General features: G+C 41.6%; 1 protein-coding gene across 13 annotated transcripts in view; it reads left to right on the forward strand.

The window, feature by feature from the left end:
• SGMS1 (sphingomyelin synthase 1) overlaps positions 1-24418 on the forward strand; it is a 262876-nt gene that overhangs the window by 166452 nt on the left and 72006 nt on the right. For 11 of the 13 annotated variants that reach the window (XM_036336722.1, XM_036336729.1, XM_036336724.1 and 8 more), the window contains one exon: positions 6171-6251. The exons of 1 other annotated variant lie outside the window; for it this stretch is intronic. The gene's annotated coding sequence lies outside the window, so the exon portion shown is untranslated. Of the gene's footprint in view, positions 1-6170; positions 6252-16634; positions 16973-24418 lie in introns of those variants that run through there. One more of the 13 variants, XM_036336735.1, reaches the window with a different exon arrangement.

Raw genomic sequence — 24418 nt, forward strand, 5'->3', positions numbered from 1 at the left:
AGTTGCCTCTGTTCATGACAATTTCCTTCGCAGTTACTTTTGGAACACTGGGATGCTTTTCCCCATAATCTTCCGTGTAAGATGCATGATACGACTGGGCTTACCAGTTCTGTGAATCATAATAGACTCAGAGTGTTTCTTTGAATGTTAATAACTTTGAATAAACCAAGACTGAACAAACACATCACTTCAGTGTCTTAGTCAAAAGGCCGTGCAGACTAGGTGCTTATGGGAACGGCACCCCCGGGTGCGTGCTGCCTGCTAAATGGTCATGTTATCCCCGGAATTTTTATGGTGGGCTGTAGCACCTTTCTCTTTGCTCCTTTAGTATATCACAGGTTTCCTGTGGAGACCAGGCGACTATCTAGGTCAGGGATTAGCAAACTACAGCTGGAAGGCAAAATCTGGCCCAGACCTGTTTTTATAAGTACAGCTTCATGGGCACACGGTCATGTGCATTTATTTACATAATACCTGGGGCTGCTTTTGCACGATAATGACAGAGTTGAGTAGTTACAAAAGATACCATATGCCCTGCAAATCCTAAAATACTCTGTTCCTTTACAGAAAACGTCTGCTAACCACTAGTTTAGGCAAAATCCGTAACCAAATGCCTCCCGTAATTCCTCTGTTTTGGTTGGTGTTTCTTCTCATATTTTCCACAGCCAGTGTGATGTGTGTCATCTCTGTAGTCTGATTTTTCTTTCTTCTTTCCTTCTCACCAGTTATCCCAGGCTGTGCTAGTAAATCAGTGGGGCTGACGCCTCTCAGGGCATCACACCACATGCATGGCTGCGGGTCTTTGTTCTCGGCTCTTTCCCATTCCTTCTCGCTTCTCAGTGGCCTAGAGGAGAAAAAGCACTGAGTTTGACTCCACTAGAAGAACTGGGTTTGAAGTCAAGTCCTGCCACTTAGAAAGCAAGCTTAGGCATGTCACTGTCCTTCTCTGACCCTCAGGTTCTTTTTCTAAAAATGGGGAGAATACTGCAGCTGCCTTACCCGCAGCAGGATTGTTGTAAGGACCTCGGCATGTAAATGCCACATATCTGTCATTTGTCTTTTCTGTGAATCTGGTGGTGAATGGTGACCGACTCCCTTCACTGGCGTGGAATTGTGACAGCCAATTTTGCTTTTAAATTTATTGGGGAATACGTCTTTTGTTTTTTATTTTGAAGTTTTTGCTCAGGTAACACTAAAGAAATGATTCTTACTAATACAACTTGAATAAGAAAGCATGAAGTTTAAATTAGCTGCTTTAAAATAGAGCACAAAATCAATATTACTGAATGAGAGCCCTTTTAAATGTAGTTTTAAAACCAGAAGCACTGCATTTTTGAGAGGAAAGGGAAGATCAAATGATAAGTCTAGAAAATAGTCATTTCTATTCCTGGATCACTCTCCCAGGCCCTGCCTTTGAGCCATCCTCTTCCTTCCCCTCCTCTCTCAGAATGACATGTGGACACATCGGGGATTCCTCACTTCCCCTCTGTATTAGTCATCTGTTTCTGCAGAGCAGCAGCACTGCACACGCCCAGCTTACTCGGTGCACAGGCTACCTCCCGGTTCCTGCGGCCCCGAGCCTGGTCGTGGCTTAGTTAGGTGCTTTGTAAGGCTGCAGTCAGAGGTCCATCAGGCTTTTGTCTTTTCTGAGGCTCGATTGGGAAAGGGTTTGCTTCTAAGCTCATCTGATGGTTGTCAGCTTCTTGTGGGCTCTCGGGCTGAGGGTCTCAGTTACTTGTTAACTCTCAGCTGGAAGTTGTCCTCACGTGGCTCTCACTGTAGGCAGCTCCCCACGTGGCCCCTGGCTTCTTCACAGTCAGCAAGGGATGGGATCTTGCAGCAGCACGACATTACAATAGTATGTGATATAACCACATGGATTCCATCATTTTTATCTTATTCTACCGGCCAGAAGCAAATCACAGGCCCCACCCCCACTCAAGGGGATATATCGTAAGAGACAGGGGCCCTGAGGGCCATTCTAGGAAGAGCCAGCCACATCTGAGGCTGGCAGGAATATGGCTTCTCTTCCCCCTTAGTCTCCTCTCTGTGCATTCTCCTACTTAACCAGGAGCACGTTTTCTATCCCTTCTGTCTTCTTCCCTCCTTCTGACCTTTGGAGAATTCAACAACCCTGGGTGACTTTTCCTTTTGGCTGTAGAAAGGCAAGAAAAAGATATCAGAAACTCTGCCTTGATGACAACTCCCTTGCTACCAGGCCTTCCCCTGACAGCTGGTATTGTGAGTGTGTGACAACTTCCCTAGCAGGTGTTTCTAAGTCATAATGTGGCTTATGCTCTTTCCCTTTGCAGAGGAGACACTGTTGTTCAGTGGTTGAGAGCAAGGACTGAGGCCACACCGCCTGGTGTGAATCTCAGTTGTGTCCTTTACTATCTGAGGAGTCTCAAGCAAGAGAATTCATTTTGTGTCTATATGGCTGGTATTTACATTTTTTATTTTTCCACCGGCCAACAAGCTGGTGCCACTCTCACTCAAGATGCATATGCAGTTATAGGGGCAATTTGTGCTTTTTTACGAAGTACAACTACCTCAAGCCATTTCTGGTCTCCTGGTGGAGTGGGCAGGAACATATTTGAGTTTAGGAGGCTAGCTCTTCTTTTATTGACATCATCATCACCTGGTACTTGCTTTGCCTCCTAAGGATGAGGATAGTGTGCTTCTTGCAGTATCAATAACGTTTAATAAGCACTTACTGTTTACCGTGAGCTGTCTTAAATTGTTTGCAGGCATTATGTCTTTTAACCCGTATATCAGTATTAAGTTGTAGTACTACTATTTCTCCCATTCTGAAGATAAAGAAACTGAGGCTTAATAAATTAAACAACATGCTCAAGGTGTTCGGGGCAGACTGAGGAATGCAGTTCTGTGTGATTGCACAACACATTCTCTCCATGCCCGCAGGGCACTGCCTTCCATAGCGGCAGCCCAAACCCGCTGAGTGAGCTAACTCCTCAGGAGACAAGAGCCTAAGAATCCAAAGCCATCATGTCTGGTGGGTGCAGGAGCTTTTGTCACTTCTGCAGCCCTAATGCAGATGCCATCCTCCAGCCTCTTCGCCTGAAATGCTCTTGCTTTTGATGCCCACCCATCTCCTTACACCTTGGGGGAACAGTATTGGCCTCGCCCTAGAGGAGAGACCATCCATCCAAAAAGGAGTGTATTCTTTTTAGCCAGGTTTTTGTGTGACTGTTGTGGATCTCAACATTGTATATGAAGCATGACTAAGAAGTACTGGGCTTTTGATAATCCCACCCAGGACTTCTACATTCAGATCATTCCCTTTAAATGCGTCAGCTAAGTTAATTGCTTTCATTCTGTTGAAGCTGCCATTGCACTGCATTTTTTAAAAATGAACGTCATCTCAACCACCATATGACCTCGTCCCTACCTCTAGGACTTCTGCCAGATGGTTAGTTCATTCAAGTCCGGTGTTGAAGTCACTTTGTAATTTTTTTGAATACCCATTGTGGTGGGAAATTACCATCTTTGAGGATGAACTTGATTCCTTGAGCCTATTAAAATATTTTCTACTTTCATCCACACAGTATAGTAGAAAATAAAGTGGTTTTGTTTAGAATTCAGGAGTGACTAACCTGTAATGAGACAGATTTTCTTGAGGGCAATAACTGTACACTGGCTTTGAAGGGAAAAGAAGAGTACTCAGCTTATTCTGAGCATCATCATCATTGGAGTGAGTTCTAAAGAGGATGACTTTGAAGAAGTCAACGAACACTTTATTTTCTTTTTTCAATAAAAAAATAATACTTTTTATTAGAATAGTGTGGCATCATTTTCAAAATGAACTTCTTTTTAGATAGAAAGTTCTGTTTAAATGTTGGTATTGCCTCACCTGTGTCTTTTTTAAAAACAAAAACATAGCTGACAAATCCCGTACTGTTGCTGAGACTTGAATGTGAAGCTAGCCTGGGTCATAGGTGCCTGCCATTCTCAGTGCGGCTTTCATCTCCCACAGATGCCTGCTGAGTTCTTGGCATACGGTGTACAGCAGAAGAATTAGCACTGAAGGAAATGATTCAGTTCTTTCAGGAATTTATAATAAAAAACACTCAGTACTTGTGAGAAGAATGCTAACATATGCATAGCTAGAGCTTTCTGTTTCCACATTAGTGAAGACTATCAACTAAGATGGGGATTTTTATGTAACACTTCAGAACAACATAGAAAAGTTTTATATTGTTGTCAAAAGCATGATTTGAACCTCTCTCTAAAATGGTCACATAGGGACAGAGTCTGAATTTAATGGGCTGTATACCATAATTGCAATGGTTACCATGAATTTTATAGACTGTCTTACTTGGACTAGTAAAAATAATAATTGCAATTACATTTTGGGAACATACCAGGTATTCTGTGATGGGCACTGTAATGCATCATCTCTAATCTAAAAAACTACTCTCTGAGGTATGTATTATTGTCTTTATTTTACAAACTTGGAAATGGAAGATTAGAAGGATTAAATTACCTGGCAAAGACCACACTGCAGTTTAATAGCAGAGGTGGAATTCAAGCCTATTTATTTTAACCCTATAACAAAGCCTTCTGCATTTCCCATCATTTAGAAGACTTCCATGCCAACTGACCAGGCATCCAAAGCGATGTCATGAGCATGTTCCTTTCAGTGCTGGGTGTAATCTTACGAGCCTTTGACTCGTCAGTCCTTCCCTGCTGTTTTTATTGACGTTGGCAAGTTCTTTCTTTGTTACTAGGACACTCTGGATTTATGTGGTGTTTGCTTCATTCTCTGCCTTCTTTTTGTTACATGCACAAACACACACACCCTAATGGTTTGGATAACTTGAGGTTTCTGTCTCTTCTATAACTGAAGCGACACTGTCTCCCATGGAACATTAGTGTATGGAGACATTGTACAGTCATTATTAATCTTTCTGAAGGACTTAACACAGGCTTCAGGCGAGGAAAGGTGGTAGGTTTTTATTTTATGTGTTGTCTACTTGGAGCCAAATGTTCTTCATATAAAACAGATGATAGTTGCATCCTGCCTGGTAGGAGTTGAGTGTCTTCCTTTGGTTCTCTTCGGTGAAGGGAAAGACAACAGCACTTCTATCCCTAGGTTGTAGACCCTATAATGTTATAAAAGTAAAATATTCTGAATGATTTCCTCTTGGAAAAAGGAAGGCACTTTGCTGGTCATATTCCATTATTTCATAAATTATAAACCTCCAGTGCTTGAGTGGGACATATGGACAGAGTAGCAAGTCTGTTCATTGGGCATTGGGTGTTCCTAGTGCTGGGATAATGTCCTTGTTGGATCAAAGCATGCCTGACTCTGGCAGATGTTATCATTCATCCACACAGTATCATAGGGGGCATTTGATCTATTTTCAGAGATGAAGAAATTGAGGCTGGGAAAAGATGAAATTATTTTCCCAAGGCTACTTAGTGGTAGGGCTTTAAATCAAGGTTTTACCAGTGCATTGTCCTTTGGTGGTTTGGATTGCCTAATTATTCACCTTTCCTATTCTTTAAGTTTTCAACAATTCGAGAAACAGAGCAAGGACCCAAATGGGAATCAACACAGATAGTAATGTAATTACTGGTAAAGCAGAATTAGATAGCACAGTTCAGTTACTTCCTCTCTAAAACATGCATTGGACCCAGCAACCCTGACATCAGCCGGGACAGAGAGCTGCTGGCCCTCTCGGGAGCAGGCAGCCCTTGTCCTGCTTACTGTGTGGAGGTGAGCTGGCTCCAGGGGGCCCTTGCTGCCTCGCTGGGTGCAGTGGCCAAGCACTAAGCCAGTTGTTTTCCTAGTCCTCTCAGGAAATTAGTCACTTGCTTTTGAGAAGGAAGGAAGGAAGGAAGGAGTTGGGGAGGAAAGACAGAAAGTGGGTTCCTTTAATACTGCTCCCACTCAGGAAACAGACTAAGAATCTCTTCCCAAAAACATAAGAGTGGGTATTTTAGGGGTTCTCCATTCCAAACCCCAACAGTAGAAATATTGCTCTTTAATTCTTTTTTTCTCCTGGGGTGATCTTTCTTTCTGATTTAGAAGAGCAAGGAAAAGACAAATGTGTTTTGGGTATAAAAAAAGGAAAAAACTAACATAGATACCAAGAAATGGTCTCTATGAGACATACAACTAATCAGATTCTTTCTCCTTGTGACAGGTGATGGAAATGTACTGGAACAATGGGAGAAGCCGGTAACTCATAGGAAGCCAAGATGACAAGAATTTTTTTAAATAATCCGTAAGTAAAGTTTTGTTAGCCTTTCAGAATTCCTTTGACTATCAGGTGAATTTTCTCTAAGAATCCATGGTAAAAGAATAGCACAATCAAATAACTTCAAAGTCTAAAGGAGCAAATATTTAAAAGTAAAAAGCAAAAGTACTTCAAAAACTTATGCTAGCATTTGAGAAATTATTCTTTCCTGGCAGAGTGTCATTTTAAGTTGTTGGGTACATTAGTTTGGTGGGTAGAGCATAAGTATTTAAAGGATTAAAAGAGGAATCCTTTTATAGTATATCTCTCAAATACACATTTTCTTAGTCCTGTTGGTGCTGTGGGCGCCATTTCTTTCCTCTACTTTGTGATTACATTTTGGAGGTAGATAATCAATAAACAGTGAATATGAATAAAACTGAGCTCTTTGCTACACCTTCCCCATATTCTTCTTTGTGTGTGTGATTTTTACACATTAGAAGCTACTAATGTTTGCTAACTATTAGGCAGTTTTATGTGGTCGATTTTGGTTTCATTATGATAATGATAATGTTAATACGTGGTCGCCTAGTGGAAAGATTATACATTTTTGAGTCAGACATTCATAGTCCTGACTCGTGCTCCGTGCTTTTAGTAGTTACTCAGTCTCTGAAAGTCGGTTGAGTCGTTGTGTGTTAGATTTGATATGAGTCAATACCCAGGTGAAAGACTTTGTGTCATAACTGGTACATCATAGAACCACAGTATTATATTTGTATCATGACTTACAGTTTACAAGCCTTTGTTTTGACTCAAAAGATGGACCAGCTTAACTTCTTTAACTGCTACCAAGCAATGGTGGGTTAAGACCTGGCCCACTGGAAGGAGAGAGGAGAGGGTTGTAGTGTTTGCTGGTTTCTATGGTATAAATATTCCCATCGTGGCTGATTTCGACAAAAGTCACCACAAGCACAGTGGGGAAGTGATGTGCAGAAGCACACCGTTGCAGAGTTATCTACCAACCAGATCAAATAGTTTCAAATAACATCGAGAGCAAAGGTGATAGGAAATAGGAAGTGGCGAGTTTTGAGTGTTTATTATCTTTGTTTTTATATAGTTTATTTCAATTGTATGTTTATATAATTTGACTTTTAGTGATGGCTGTGTTTAACAACTGGCTTGCCCCCAAATCCTGAGAAGATGATGATTGACTCTGGTGGGCTGGTATGAGCTGGCTCCAGCTGAGCCACAGTTTTCAGTGATCATCTCAGCTCTGGTGGTATGACTTTGGTTGGGTTGATAAAAGCAAGGTTTGGTTTTGAATCCTTGCTTGTCAACTCAGGTTGTCATGCTCACAGAGCTTCTGGAATTGAAGATCAGTGCTGAGGCCAATTCATAAGTGAAGCCACTTTTCTTAAGAGTGTGACTGGAGTTCTCAGTTTGTAACCAGCCCCTGGCACCCCTCCCCTCAAGGCTGTCGAGTGGCAGTGCTTGGGGATAAGTCAGTCTCTTTTGAACATCCTCCTCTCCCTTTCCTGTGCTCTCTCGCATCTCCCTTTCCTCCAGTAGTGACACAACAGGGCCTAGAAGCCGGGGTTCCTCCTGACTAACTTCCGTGTGAGGCTTTGCTTTTTGATTCAGAAATTAAGTTTTAATGAAAGTGAATTGTCTTCAGAGAGAGAGAGGAACAAAACTAAATCTGGCCGTTTAAAGTTCACAGGGGCTTGATTAAAATGCTAGGGAATAAAATAGAGGGAAGGAAGGGAACTGGATCAGGCCTCTCAGTGTTTCTTTTAGAAGCAGTTTATTCGGTTTTCTGACTTGCCCTTTAGAAGGGAACAATTGAAGCCTGAAATTGCTAAGTAACAGCTATGATTGTAGTGGTTGTTTTTATTTCAAATCTCACCCACCTTGTTTTCAAAACACATTTTTTTATTGAACCTTTCAAAAATGCCTTTGATATTTCAAGACACCCATTTATGTCAATTCTCTTATGTAATCTTAAAACATTTATTTTCCTTATTTCTTCCTAACTCAATAGGTATCTACAGTTCCTACTGAGTTGGGGATGGACTTGGATTATTGCAAAAGTAATTCTTGTTCATTTCAAGCGGAAACTCGTGAAGAGAAATCTGAGAGACTTGCCTCTGGGTTAGGAAATACTGACCTCTGTCTTAATTGAGTTGAATAAGGGTATCTTTGGTAACTTGAAAAGTGAAGATGGAGGTAATAATTAACAGAGAAATATTCTGATTTATAATTTCTCTTCCCAGAATGGACCTGATGCTATTTCTGAACACCCCCAGCATGGATGAATTTTTGGTTAGAGAACTGTTAGGTGTGTAGTATTCAAATATGTAAATTTTACAGTCTAGCATTAGGTTTAAATCAACACACTCAATAGTGTGCTGGGTATTTGGGAATCTTGGTTGTGAGGGTGAATTTCAGTACAAATAAGACAGGTTTACTCCATTTTGAGAGTTGACAATCAAGCTTGAACATAGGAAGTTATAAGTTTAAAACAAATGTGGTTGATGTTCTAAGACATATACAAGCTGGGACAAAAGTAATTTTACAGTTGTGAGTATCTGAAACACAGTTATTATTATATAATTATGTATTAATTATTGTATTCTTTTTCATATGAACAATTGTAAACCTACTTTGGCCCCACCCTGTGTTAAATACTCTGGAAACAGACAGATGAGTGGGAGGGTTTCAGGAGCCGATGACATTTGAATTGGGTATGTAATTATTAATGCCTTTTGATTAAAATACCTTTTAAAATTAACAGTGCTAATTGGAAAGAACTTTAAAAATGTAAAAATTATCAACAGTAGAAAACTCATCAAAATTATCATCACCCAGAGAAACCATTATTGTTTTTTTGTGTGTGTTCTGCCACGTTCTCTCTATGCCTAGATTAGATACACACGATTTTTCTCCCTAAAATGGGTTGTTACATTGTTTAGAAACCTGATTTGATTGACAATATACCGAGACCATGCCACATCAACAAGTACTCATCTACATCATTTTTGTTAGTGTGAGATAGCATTCCATACATAGGTGGTTTATAATGTATTTAACTCGTTCCTTATTAGTGGGCATTTTAGTTGTTTTACTTTTCCCTGTGATGAACATCTTTGTTTATGGAATAGTGGTGCACTTATCCAATTACTGTGCAAGGTCTTTGTGTCATTACTTCCCTTTAGTTAAGCTTCCCTTTCCCTTTCCTCCTTAGCATATATTTGCTATACATTTAATTTGTAACACATGCTAGACTTCTTTATTCTCCACTTGTATTTTTAGTGAAACAATTCGTAGTTTAGTGTATATGTCCTTTCTGTTGGCATATATTGTAAACCCTTCAACCTCACAGATGACATACCTTAAAATTTTCCCCATAATATTAATTGGTTAACACACTAGTACAACAAATTAAACTCTTAGTAAACTATTGACTGTTTTATTTGATTTCCCCCCTCAAGTTATTGGTTCTTTTTTCCGTGATATGAAGTGGAGTTCATTATTAGTCAGAGTGCTCCTTTCTTTTCCTTCTTATTTGATTTTTATTGTGTCTGTCTGTTTAAGTCTCTGCATGTGAGAACCAGTTTGTCTGGGCTTAGTCATACCTTACCTCAATTTGGAATAATTTGGAGTTTGCCAGTCATACATCAGGTCACGTGTCTAATAATCTGGCAGATGTTAAGGAGATCTAACTTAGTTTTATATTCCCAGTGACTAGTTCTGGCTTTGGGCCATGAGTGAAACCAAAAGATCCGACAGGTCTGCCTGACGAGCAGTTTCTGGGTTAAGACCATATACAGAGCTATTCCCTTCCTTCATGATTGTGAATCAGCTGTTTTCTGGTTTGTTACTTCTGACCACTTCTCCACTTTGATTTCAAAAGGCACAGGGTTAATGTATTATTAAAGTCCCATCTTGAACCAAGGACTTTCAGAAAGAAGTGGTTGTCGGCCTCCGTCAGACAGAAAGGAGCACTCAGAGAGCTGCATGGCTCAGCAGTGATGGTCTGCCCTTTAGGTTGGGTAGCGGGTTTATAATTATTGATTTTAATGTTATTTTTCCCTGACAAATATGCTAATGTATTCTCTTGCGTGTATTAAATACTGCATAACCAAAAAGTTTTCCAAGTGTAAAACAGTTAATGAGATTAAATGCATTGCATTTATATTGGCAGAACTGAGTCACATTTAGTCAGTTATTTTTGCATTTTTAATTTTCTTTTAAACACCTCAGACAAGTGTTTTAATAGATAGTACCCTCTTTTTTCTTTTTGTTTTTTATTTTTTAATGTATCTTTATTGATTTTAGAGAAGACGGGAGAGGGGGAGAGAGAGAGAGAGAGAGAGAGAGAGAGAGAGAGAGAGAGAGAGAGAGAAGAGAGAGAGAGAGAGAGAAACATCAATGATGAGAGATAATCATTGATGGCTGCCTCTTGCACACACCCTACTGGGGATGGAGGCCGCAACCCAGGCATGTGCCCCTGTCCGGAATCGAACCCAAGACCTTCCAGTCCACAGGCTGACACTCTATCCACTGAGCCAAACCAACCAGGGCAGCACCCTCTTTTTTCAACAAGGAAACATAAATTTTTTATGAAGATGCTGTTTATAGACCATGGGTTTTCAGATGATCTTCATGTAAGGACAAGAAGTATCAGTTTAGTTCAAGGCTTACTCAGAGAAATGTTTTCTTTTGTTCTGCCAGAAACATGCCTTCTCAGGAAGATACAGAAAGTTAATGTCTGGCTATTGGCTCTGACTGCCCACTGGTCCCTTCTCTACACAAAAATTCTAGATAGTTACGGAGTCTGAAACATTAGCTCTCAGTCTCCTCGAGTGTAAATCCACGTCTGTCTCGCTGCTGTGACTATCAGGCACAGCAGTCCCAGCCTTGGGGTCAAACATACATGGTTTTGATTCTGGCTTTGACTTATCTCGACAGTTGATCTTGGGCATCAAAACCTTCTTGACTCCCAGTTTCCTTATGTGGTTTTAGTGCAGTTTTTAACATCTACCTTCTGTGTTGTATACAGATTAAGTGTTAAATAATGTACGTACAAAGCTAGCCACTGGCATTACTAGATACTCAGTAAATGGGTTAAATTGAGCATCCTTGTTTTGTTCTAAGTGGAATTTCAGATACACTTTCCTATAGGAACAGTGTTATGACTGGGGTTTGAGTATAGTGTTAGAAACATTAACGTTATACTTCAGTTATAAGTCTAATATGCCAGCGAAGCCAGTCTCTACTTGTTGTCTCTCAAGAAATGCATTTCAAGTGCCACATAAGAGATCATTAACTTAATTAAGACTCTAAAAGTAGACTTTTAGAATGTAACATATTACCAGGTTGAGGAATGCCTATTAAACTTTCACAATAGACATAAAAATGGACTTGCTTGATAAGTGGTGGTATTTGCGGGGGCAGACAAATGAGCCCTCCTTCCCATTTCTGGGAAGTAAATTCACCTTCTGGAGCACTTACTATTATTCCTGACAATCCAGCTGGCTAGTTCTAGTTCTAGTGTAGACTGGCCAAACATGGGACCGTGGCCACTGGGGTGGGTGCATGGCCCCAAGCTGACGAGTGTGATTTATTGTTGGAGATTTTAAAAACTACAGCTGTGGAATAGACCATCTCTGTGGCAGAGCAGGGAGTTAAGTGGAAGAAGGCAGAGTTCAGGAAGGAAGAAGGAAGCCAAACTATAGAAGCAAAGACACCATCTTGTCCTGGTGGAGTTCATTTTGAGCTGATCCTAGAGCCCAGCTGTGGCTTTCCTGCTGCTGGGTTATGTAGAGTCAGTGCATCCCAACCTGTTTTTACCTGGGCAGCTTTAAGTGCCGTTTCTGTTCACCTGCAAGTTAAAGAATACCGACTAATTCATTTGGTTGTTTATACTTGGAATATTTAAGAAGTCAGTATCTTTCTCATGGGCAATTATCTGTAGATATAAAAGCCTGAGCGACCGAACAACTGGTCAACCGATTGCTATGATGTGCACTGACCACCGGGGGCAGATGCTTAATGTAGGCGCTCCCTCTGCTGGTCAGTGCACTCCCATGGCAGGAGTGTTGCTCAGCTGACCTACGGATGCCAGATGCAGGAGTCACGACTGGCCACCACAGCAGAACGACAGCGAGCCTAGCGAGTAGCGGCCGTGGCAGCGGCTGTGGCAGGCGCAGCAGGGCCAGGATGAGCAGGAGTGGCAGGCAGGAGCAGCAGACAGTAGTGGCAGGTGGTGTTGGACTGCTGGTTTGGCCTGATCCCCACAGGCCATGCCGAGAGACCCCACCGGTGCACGAATCCGTGCTCCAGGCCTCTAGTAATAAATATAATTGCATAGTGGGACAGCTGATTTACAACATAGCTTTTGAGAACAGTGGTAGCCTTTATTCCTATCTTATAAAAGCATAAATGTATTAGCACTAATCAAAGGATACTAGTAACTGTGTGTGTGTGTGTGTGTGTGTGTGTACACATATGTATAAAATGAATCTTGACATAGGCTTCCTTAATGCAAATGTCATATAACTTTTGATTTTAAAATATGTAAACAAACAGATACTCAAGATGCTTCTAGTAGTTATCCGCCCTTTGCTACCATTTATGGCAGGAGCACTTGTAGGTAATCAGGTAGATGTTCGTAGATATATATGGGTTGAGAGAGATGTTTCTACTTTGGCAAGATTATCAAATAAGTCCATTTGTGTTTCTTACTTGAAAGGAAAGATAGAATGTTTCTCTTCTCCTCAGTAGGGTAGTGTTTGGGGAACTGAGATTTTATGTGCCAACACTCTTGTAAACTTCACTTCCCTTTAGGAAGTATCAGATTTGCCTTCTCAGTAGTAGCATTTTGTATTGTTGGAACATGTTGTAAAGAGCAAAGAAATGCATCTGCCATTTGAGTTCTGCTTGCCAACTGCTTTAAACAGCTATAGTATTTGTTTATTCTTGATGTGTCAGCAGTCAAAAGGAAGTTTTCCTTTCTCTTTTGTGGTTCTATAACTCACATTATATCAACAGTGACTATTTATGCAGAATCTACTAGGTCCTGGGGTAGGGGGGGTGGGGGGAATACAAGGCCTTGGAAACACAATCTCTGCCTCAGATGGGCTTCTATCATCTGGTGAGAAAGAAAAGTTAAGAATCTCAAAAAGAAGGAAGACGCTAAGGTTCTGTAAGTCAGTTTTGAGAGGGAGGTATAAGGAACAGGTCTGTAGATATTTAGAGGAGCAGAGAGTTCCCCAGGGCTTGAGCGAGGGAGGAGTGTTTCAGGAAAAGCAAGGGTTTGAGTGATAACTAGGAAGGTGATAACTTGGAAGAAGAGTAAGAGAGGTCATCAGACAAGGGCATGGTGTGGGCCCAGGTGTGGAGGTGGTAATGTGCCCACTGCCGTAGGGGAAAAACAAGTGGCACAGGCCGGTTACTTGGCAGAGATGTTCTTTGTTTTTTTGTGTGTGTGTTTTTTAAGTGAAAGGTGGGGGGTTGGAGAGGTAGAGATCAGCTTTTGAGTAACTAAGCATTGTAACATTGGGCCCGTGGGCTAATTGTTACGTTTTTAAAACGGTGGAAGGACAAACTTTGTGCTTTGAATTTAAAGTTAGGCAACAAAGACATCCTAGGAACAGTTATCCTTTTTCTATTGTGAGGATGTTCTAAAAACGTTGGTAATCGCATCCTTACGTCCAAAGCATAAGGATTATTGTAAACATCTTGTAAGTGCTTTGAGCTATATATTTACAAAGTCCTCCTTCTTCCTGAATGGAGCACCCACTCTGAATTTTAAACTTGACTGGATCCTAGACAATAGAAACAAAGTAGATTATCTATTTCCTGGATGTGCTAGCTTTCCCTTTCACTTTTATGTATCTCGGTGGACCTATGTCTACATATCATTGCATTTTTCAGACTATAATGTTATGAAGTTTATTGAGTTGCTCATATACTCATAGGTGATATATATATATATATATACACATATACATATATATGTATATATGTGATATATATATACATATACATATATATGTGTGTGTATATATATATATATATATATATATATATATATATATATTCTTCTCCTATAAAAGAGCTGCTATTCTTGGTGTAACAGCCAGCATATTATCAGTTTGGCTAGTATAATTGATTGTAATAGTTTTGTAAGCAGAAAAATGATGTTCCCCAAAATACATATTTATATGAATGTATGAAGAAAGTTGCCTATAAAGCAAATGTTTTCCTTTTGATCTTTAGTGTTGTTTAGGTGACAGAGAGAGGAAAGGTTCATGACATGATGGCACACCGGACTTTGACATTTGTCATGTGATGGTAGTGATGTGTTGGGAGCAGAGGGAGGGACGTGGCAGCTGGAACAACAGGTCAGAGACACTCAGCCTAGGTGAGCCTGGCATGAGGGATGAATGCCTGAACCAGGAATGGAAAAAATGGTACAGATGTGAAAGATAAGCTGTCATCATACCTATTAATAGTGAATCATCACGAGAAAGGGAGGGAGCACAGATATTTTCAGGATTTACCTTCAAGTGTCCAATACAATAAGATTACCTTTGTGAGGAATATGAGAATCGAGGGAGATTTATCAACTTTATATCTTCTAGGATATAGGACCAACTATGCCTGTTGCTAAGGATAAATGCTAAGTTATAGGCTTATCTTGCGCCTGTCCTTTTTAAATTTATTTTTAAAATAACTTTTAGATTATTTTTTAAAATTTATTTTTAGTTATAGTTGACATACAATATCATATTAGTTTCAGGTGAACAAAATAGTGATTGGACATTTATATACCTAACAAAGTGACCACTCTTTTGAGTCCAGTACCCATTGGGCACCATACACAGTTATTACGATGATATTGACTATACAGGAGTGGGCAACGGTAGGTTTACAGTTGTAATACAAATGCAGTAATTAATAAATAATAATATAAGAATAAATTGTTTCACATACTCACAACTGTAAACCTACTTTTGCCTACCCCTGTATTCCCTGCGCTGTACCTTAACGCCTGCCCTTTTTGACCATAACTTGGTCTTCCAAGTAGAACTATTAGAGGTCTTCAGAGAGAAAGAGATGAAGCAGTTTGCCTAGGGCCACACACGTGGCCACGTACTGGCAGAGCTGGGATTAGGGCAGGAGCTCTTGGCTCCTGGTGTAGTTCTTATTAGTCTTCCGTGCAGGTTTGGAGAAAAAACTAGCTTTTTAGATCCCTTGATTGCACTTTAGATCTTATGTTTGGCTATTGAGTATTTTGAAGAAATCTTGGCCTATAGAATGACTGTTTCTAAACAAATGTGAGAAAGTTAAACTCAAGAAGTCTTCTCCAAAGCCAAGTAGGTTTAATTTGTAACTTAAAAAAAAAAGTCTTCCTCGGTAAAAACTCTGCCCCCTCACTAGTAATCAACTTGTTTTTTAACTGGTACTCGGGACCGACCAGTTCTGTCGTTGCCTGTAATGTGCCAATTCCCAACTACTTAAAGTTTCTTTTAAATATTTTAATTCCAAAATAATGTTTAGGCACAATGATCCAGAAGGAAAGAGTATTTCCAAAATCACTCTTAACTTATTTAAAAGTTGGTTTAATTGTGGCATAAATGAAATGATTCCAATTTTAACCCCTTTGTTTTGCTAGTTAAATTTTTATTGTATAATAACACCAAATCCAAGAATCCTAAACCAAAAGCTTCTATAGTTTTGTTTTTTTTTCACTACTTAAATATGGGACTTAGACCATTCAATACTACAGAACGATTTCAGCTGTAAAATTCTGGGGATATTTTAACATTGAAAAGAATAATAGAAAAACTATGGGCTAGTGTTCCACAATTTTGGAGATTCTGATACAGAACTCAGAGGGACAAGATAGCATTGTTTAAGTGCCTACTCTATGTCAAGTGCTGTGCCAAATTCTTTGCACGTATTAGAACATATCATCTGTCCCTCAAACTCTGTTAGGTGAGCATTTTATCCCCTCATTGCAGATAATTACCCTGCCCTGGGTCATACAGTGTCAGACATCAGATCCAAATCTGCTGGGACGCCTGATGCCACCGCCTCATTACACCCTGGATCGCTGCCTAACTCAAGAACTTTTACTAAGGAATAGAAATGAATGTACATCCATTGTTCAGATGTCTATCATAAGATTACCCCGTATTTTATGAGAGTTTTTAAAAGGCCAACTACATTTTCTTGAAGTTGTCAAAGGCTGATTTTTTTTTTTTTAAAGGCTGCAAAAGACTCGTAAGCCTCATGTAAATCAAGAAGGGAAAGTTCCGCCTTCACGGACTGAACACGCTTATTGGCTAGAATTGCACGGACTGACTCATTTCTTTTTTGCTGTGTTAGAGGGCCGCGCCCTGCATTCCAAAAACCTCTGCTGCCCGGCTCAGCTCCGCCGCGGCCTCCCGGCTGGAGCCTCAGGGGTTGCGCCGGGCGCCTGCTCACAGCTGTCCCGCTGGGAGGACCCGCCCGCCCGCGGAGGCCGGGCTCTCGAGCACCGCGGGGCTCGCCAGCCGCCGGCCAGGCCGCGGGCGAGGGCGGCCCCACCGGCCGGCAGAGGCGCGGGCGCGCCCGGGAGCGGGGGCCGGGGTCGGCGCGCCTCGGACCGCCTTCGCCGCTCCGCCTGCGCCCCGGCAGGCACCGGCGTGCGGGAGCGGCGCGGGAACTTGGTGCCCCGGGAACTTTGCAGGAGACTTTGCCTCCAGCCTGGAGAGCCCGTAAGTGTTGCTCCGCCTGGGATGCTGTGCTTCATTAAAATGCTGTCCGGGGCCGGCGAAGCGCGGACAGACGGTGGGAGCGGTTCAGAGCGGGGGAAACAGCCTTTCTTATCTGGCAGAAAACACCCACTAACGCGATCCTTGCCTTTCCCTCCACTGTGGCGAAGGAAAGGGAATCCTGGTTTGTACTGGATCTCGCTTTGATGATAAAATGGGCAGGAGCTGTTGACCCCTGAGCCCGCTCACAGGGTAGTTGGTGAAACAGTGGCAGCATCTAGGCGGGCTGCATCTGTGCTCCAAACCCTGCGGGTGCTTTTGAGAGCCAGGGATCAGGCGGTGGTTTCGGATAGGGGTGATCGAGCTCTCCGAATGGAGTTTTTTTGAGGGAGTGGGGTTGTATTTATAATTTATTACTAAGTTTGGGGGAAATACTTTCTCAAACTCCATTCCCTGTACTAAGTAACATTAAAGGTCTTCCAGCCAACTCCTTTGGCTGGTTGGGAGCTTAGCCGGTGAGTGAGATCTTTGCTCCGTGCCAGAGGGAAGCACGTGCTCCCGCGTTGTGGAGTGAGCATGTTTACTCCACAGCTATGCTTTCTATTTATTGTGGCCAGATAATTGCTCTGTGGAATTTGTGGAGAGGAATACACTGAGAAGAGTGCATAGCATTTATTTTTATTTTTATTTTCCCTGATTTGTGTTTGCCATCTGGAGTTTTTATCCAGGTTGTACCCCAGTGGGAACCCTCTAATGTGGTATGTTCTCAGTCCACTCTTAGCCTGTTGAGTTGATTATCACTTTTATCTCTTGTTATGGTCTTCACTTTGAGGTCTATTTTGTCAGATATAAGTATTGCTACCCCAGCTTTTTTTCATTTCCATTTGCCTGATAGATATTTTTCCATCCCTTCACTTTCAGTCTGTGTGAGTCCCTTGTTCTGAGGTGGGTCTCCTGTAGACAGCATATATATGGGTCATGTTTTCTTATCCATTCATTCACTTGATATCTTTTGATTGGAGCATTTAATCCATTTACGTTTAATGTTATTGATAGGTACTTGTTTGTAGCCATTTCTGTGTTTTATGCCTGTGTTCCTTCCCCCTTTTCTATTTCTTCTTTTTACAGCATTCCCTTTAGCATTTCTTGCATTGCTGGCTTGGTAGTGATAAACTCCCTTTGATTATCACTTTTAAATTGATGTAGAAATAAAGTCGGTGAGCTTCTTTTTAAAAATCTGCTTTTTATGTAAGAAATTAGTCAGCAGTGCATAGAGATGTGTATCCTGCAAGTACATTGTTTTCTTGCAAGAGGATGGGGAGGAGGGCAGCAGAGAATCAGAACCTGTGATTATTGCAGTTTTGCCAAAGACATACACAGTGCAACAGACACATCACCATCAGAAACACTGACTGCTGGAGAGGCAGGTGGAAGGCATCCCGGTGGCATAAAGGATGACAGGAACTTACGATGCTATCGTTATACTTCATTTATGAAGATATAGACTGGTACAGTAGACAGGCTCTCTAACAGAAAGAAAGAGCAAAGTTCTTTGCAACTGACTTTGTCAGGTCTGTGAAGGAAGCTTCTCCAGATATCAGTCACTTCTAAATGGGACCATTAAACTAATTTGTTAGAATTTTAAATTATTACACATTGAATTAATACTAATACTGTTTCCCAGCTCATAGGCTAATTGGAAGTTCAGTTGCTTTGAGTTTAACGAATTAAGTGGCTCTGAGTGAGCAGTAACAACTTGGGATCCCCTTTCTTTTGAGAAACAGCCTGTGATGTTGAGAGAAGCGGCCCTAATTCCTCAGGGGTAGTTGGAAAGCCCCCTCAGGTGGTAGAATGGGAATCTATTTTATTAAATCTGGAAATGTCTAAAATCTACAGGGATAATTAAATTTGGATTTTGACTTACCCCAATAGGTGTAAGAGAACCAGACATTTAAAGAGCCCGCTTTTTATCAGAGACTGAGATGCTTTGTACCCTCTGCCTCATTAAATTTCACAATAATGCTGGAAGGTCTAGAGGTATTATTATCTCTGCTTTTAGTTCAAGAAACAACCTGGGCAAGGTTACATAATCCGCTCCAAATTTCACAGCTAGTTAATTTCATTTACACTAGAAGTTAGCATTTAAGGTTTGAAATTTTTCCCAGGTGGCTCCCATTGCTCCTAACAAAATAGTGTTGATCTTCCTGTGTGAAATAATCCAGGGGAAGTTCTAAGCTCAAAGCAGATTTTGAAGTGATTTTAAAAGCTCCTCATTGCCCCCGTGCCAAAGTGTCAAAGTTCAAGAAATAATGCATTTGCTGGGAAGCCTGTGGTTTTCAAATATTAACTAAGCAAGCCCTATTCTTGGTGAACCTGTTAATACATGTGGCTGCCTCATAGCTGCTGATTCCGAGTGACTTTCTCCTTTGTTCCTAGAGCTCTTTTAGTTCTGGACGTGCCTGTTCGTCCTGCTCCTCGCAAAGTGCCACTCAGGTGTTCTCTGCTTGTAAACCAAGCAGCTGGGCCCATGACTTCCAGGAGGGGAATTCTCTGTGTGCGGATGCACACCCGCAGTATTCTATACGCTGTGTGCAGTGTTTTAAAATCTGTTAGCACGTCGGTTCGTGTTGAACCTGCTTGTTTAGAATGGTGAGGTTATGAAAGGTGGGCTATGAGTACTGAAGCTTTTCTCATTAAACGGAAGTGGAAAGTCTCAGTGTGTCTCACCAGGGGCAGCCAGTTCTGAGATCATCTGCTGGGTCATCTGTTGGGACGTCATCATAAACAATGCCACCTTCCCAGAGGACCATGGACTACATACGGCATCTATTCCAGGACCGGGGATTGCTCACAGCCCCACCTCCTTAGTCTCGCCATCTATTTGACAGGAGCACCCACCCTTCCCAAGCACAGCAAGGATGTCCTGGGCTCCTCCTCAAACCTCTCCACATCCTAGCTGCTTTAAGTGCCTCGAGTTCTTGAGGATGTTGAAAGAACATGGCAGTGTGATGATGAAACCACTTGGGGTTAATCTTGTGAAAATCACGGAGAGGAGGAACTATGCCAAACAACTTGATTTTCAAAACTAGGGGAGATGGTACATTCCAAGCTTTCGATTCAGAGCTTGTGTTGGTGTCTAGCAGAATTATAAGTCATATTTTTTAAAAGATGGGTAGGGATCACCTAGAAGAGGTGGTGATGATCAGTATTTAGCATCACTCATCTCCAATTGACCTCATTTCTTTTTTGAGCGTTACTGGACAAGTGTATCGACATTGCTGTAGGTCTGACATGCCTGCTTTAACAAAACATTTGGCGGAGTCCTTTGTGTTCTTAACTCAAGATGGACAAATGTGGGCTGGACAGCAATATCTATAATAATAAAAGCATAATATGCTAATTAGACCAGGTGTCCTTCCAGACAAAACCAGGGCTTCGAGGGAAGCCGGGTCCTGGGTGCCAGAGGGAAGCCGGTGCCAACAGCCGGGTGATGGAAGGCCTTCTCTTGCATGAATTTTGTGCATAGGGCCTCAAGTAGGTAGATAAGTGGGCTTGCATCTTGTCATATGCAACAGGGCTGATGAGTAGAGTGATGTCAGACTTGACCAAGGTGCCTTGAGGAGGGCCCTGATGCAGCTGGGGAAAACTCACGCATTGTAGAGATGGACTATTCAGAACCAATGCTGACAATCTCACAGTTCTTGGAAGCACTGAGAACAGGGGCTTTGGCGCCTGACCTTGGGCAAGTTGTTTGTTCTCTGTGCCTCAGTCTCTTCATTCATGAAATGCAGATAATAACACCTATGTCATAGCCTGTGGAAAATGTTGAAGGATTAAATTAGGTAATCCATGTGAAGTGCTTAAAAACCGAGCTGGCAGTACATTGCTTGTGTTGGATGTTAGTCTTTTGTTGCTCCTGCTTTTACAACTTGAGGCAGTATTGTGCACAGTTCTGGGTTTGTGTTTAAACGTGTGTCCAGCCGAGGTCATCGTGTTTTGGAGAGGGTGTAGAAAATGAACAGTGGTTGAAGACCCTAGGGATGTATACCTCAGTGTGAAAGTCGAGAGAGGCAGTACCAACAGTGCTTTGTCTTAAGGAGCTCTGGCTGGTCCAATAAATATCACCACTGAGCTAGGATTTAGTAGAGCTCTTTCCTGTTATCAGTACATTCTTTAACCAGGTATGTGACCTTAGGCAATTAGCTTAGCTCAGTGGTTCACAGGGTATGAATTTATCCCTCAGGGGACATTAGGCAATGTCCAGACACAGTTTTGATTGCACAATTGGGGTAGGAAGGTGTGCTATTAACATTTCATGGGTAGAGGCCAGGGATGCCAACATCCTGCAGCACATAGGACAGCCCCACAAGAAAAATTGTCCTGTCCGAATGTCGATAGTGCTGAGGTCCAGAGTCCCTGGCTTACCTCTTCAGTATCTGTGTTTCTGTTTGTGAAATTTGAATACTAATCTTTGCTTTGGCAATATCACAAAGTAGCTTCAAGGGTATATTTATGAAAGGGCCTTGGAGAGTTAATGTATTCTTAAGTCTGCAACTGTATACAGCATATACATTTTATCAGCAGCAGCAGCACAGTAAATATCATTTACTCCATTCCCTGGAGAAATATATTACAGTGGTTTGAGTCAGATAACCCTGTGATTGAATCTCAGCCCTATTGATTTAACCTGCGGTGTGATTTGGGGCAAGTCTCTTGATCAGTGAAAACCCAATCCCTGTTTCATAGAGTTTGGGGGTGATAAATAAGGTATAGATATAAATCTCATAGCAGCCTTTAGGTATAGTTGTAAGCAATTGTTTTTTAAACTAACTTTTTTTTTTGCTAATGGGATTGAGTGGTGCTTATTAAAATATAAGATTTGGAAACAGGATGAGTAAAGAAATTAGATTTTAGCAGCTAAAAGAAAACAAAAAGGCTTCTCTTCAGAATTTAGGACAGGGAAATATCTTTGGAAGTATTATTTTGGCTTGTAGGGAAGAACCATAACCTACTTTATACTGATCTGGAACTGGCCAAGAATATAACGTATGTTTGTGAATTGCTCCACGATAAAAACTTGCAAAGTTTAGCAGTGAGCTTAAGTCGGTAAGCAGGATACCGAGCCCGTGTATGTGCAGATGTGTCAGCTCTACAGTTTTTGTGATTTCCTGTACCCTCTCCGCCTCTCCCTAAAGATAGAGCAAAACTTCCCTGCGATCGTTTTTTCATCACCTCCACTCGTGTCACCTGTGGCACTGGGATTCTGAAGACCAATCACGAGTCCCACTGTTTTGTCGCCACTGTGGTAACCGGTGGCATTACGTAGCATATCCATATCCATCAGGTCAGGTGGAAGGTAATGTGTTTAACTTACGAGTGTGATTTTTTTTAAATGATAGGGCTTGGATAGGAGGGTCCCTGAGTGCGCACACCCACCACTGTCTGCTTTGTAAAGGTGGAGCATGTTTACAGCTCTGGCCATCTTCCAAGGAGGTAGCGGCGGTAAGAGACCCAGCAATGGAAAGTTCCCTGGCTTATTAGGAAGAGGCTAGTGTCCAGGTTGGAGAATTGCAGTTAGTTAGTGATTTTTTTTAAAGGGAGGTTACTCTTAATTTTCCTTCTCAAGGTCCCTAGTGCATTTGAACTGGATTGAATAAATCACACGTAAACACGTGGCTTGAGCTCTCAAATGGAGCAGGTGTTGCTGCCCCTTACTCCCAGCAGCTTGCCTGTCTGTGGGCACCTGGAGATCTTCCCTCCTGGAGCAGTGGGGAGAGCTCTTGGCTGCCTCACACCAACAGAGTGGTGGCAGCTCCAAGGTGAAGTTCAGCAGTCATAACCTAAGTGGCACATGGAGTGGAAATGATTTTGGGGTATCAGAACATACTTCTGAGAAATTTATAACACAGACTAAGCTTGTTAGTGCTTGAAGGCCTTCAATAGCATAACCTTCAAGTTTACTTAACTCTCCTAATTGTGCAGAGAACAGAAGCTTATGTTCCAGACACTCATGGTCTTCAGCTGCCCTTGAGTTGCAGGGTAAACAATATTGAAAAAAAAATTCAGTGATTCTAAAGGGAATCCTGAACTGGATACACAAAATTGCATACTTCTGTAGGATCAGAAGGCAAGAGTTTTATATTCAAGCCAAGCCAAAGTCAGGTTAACAATAAACCAAAAGATAACAGACAGAAGACAATTTTAGATGGTGCTGGTGACCACAATTCTCGAGGTCTGATGGATGATTTCTCCACTTTAGGTGTAACCCATCACTGATTTCTCAGATGTGGGTGGGGCCAGACAATTCCATGAGCTTCTGAAAGTATTGATGAAAGTATTTGAAGGCTGATTCCATATTTACTAGGCTCCTCAGCATCAGCTTGGTGAAATTCTGTGATATTGTATACCAAAATCACAAGTTCTAGACTTGTGCTGAATCAGCAAATTTAAGGATAGATTTAAAAAAAAAAATTTTTTTTGCATTTTGAAACTGGAGTTTCACCAAAAGGCCCACACACATTTTAGACATAGAAGAAACAAAGAGATTTAAAATGTCAAGACCCTAGCAGGTTTGGCTTAGTGGCTAGAGCATCAGCCTACAGACCAAAGGGTCCTGGGTTCGATTCTGGTCAAGGGCACATATCTTGGTTGCAGGCTCCTCCCCGGCCCAGGCCCTGGCCCGGGCTTGTGCAGGAGGCAACCAATCGATGTGTTTCTCTCACATCTATGTTTCTCTCTGTCTTGCCCTCTCTCTTCCACTCTCCCTAAAAAAAAAAAAATCAATGGAAAAATATCCTTGGGTGAGGATTAACAAAAAACAAAACAAATAAAATGTTCAGGTAGAGTGGAACATATATGTCTGATTACGTATACCATAAGTCTTTTAGCTTAAAAAATAGTTTATTGATTGTTTTAGAAAGAGAGGAAGAGAGAAACAATTGATGTGAGAACCAACATAGATGGCTGCCTCCTGTATGCCCCCTGCCGGGCATGGAGCCCACAACCCCAGGCATGTGTCCTTAAGGATGTATCAAATTGGCGACCTCCTAATGCAGGGGTCCTCAAACTACTACGGCCCGCGGGCCACTTGCAAATACAAATATTGTGTTTGTTCCCGTTTCGTTTATTTACTTCAAAATAAGATATGTGCAGTGTGCATAGGAATTTGTTCATAGTTTTTTTTTTTTAAAACTATAGTCCAGCCCTCCAACGGTCTGAGGGACAGTGAACAGGCCCCCTATTTAAAAAGTTTGAGATCCCCTGTCCTAGTGCATGGGATGACACCCAACCAACTGAGCCACAGTGGCCAGGGCTGCTAGCTTGTATTTTTAAGAGAGTTTACGCTTAGTATTTGATGAATTCTTTAATATACTTCTTTCAATATAGGTTGTGGGTGTAGTTTTTTTTTTTTTTTTTTTTTTTTAAGAGGTTCTCCCACCACCTTCCCTA

The sequence above is a fragment of the Myotis myotis genome, unplaced genomic scaffold, assembly GCF_014108235.1.
Source record: "Myotis myotis isolate mMyoMyo1 unplaced genomic scaffold, mMyoMyo1.p scaffold_m19_p_15, whole genome shotgun sequence".
NCBI lineage: Eukaryota > Metazoa > Chordata > Mammalia > Chiroptera > Vespertilionidae > Myotis > Myotis myotis.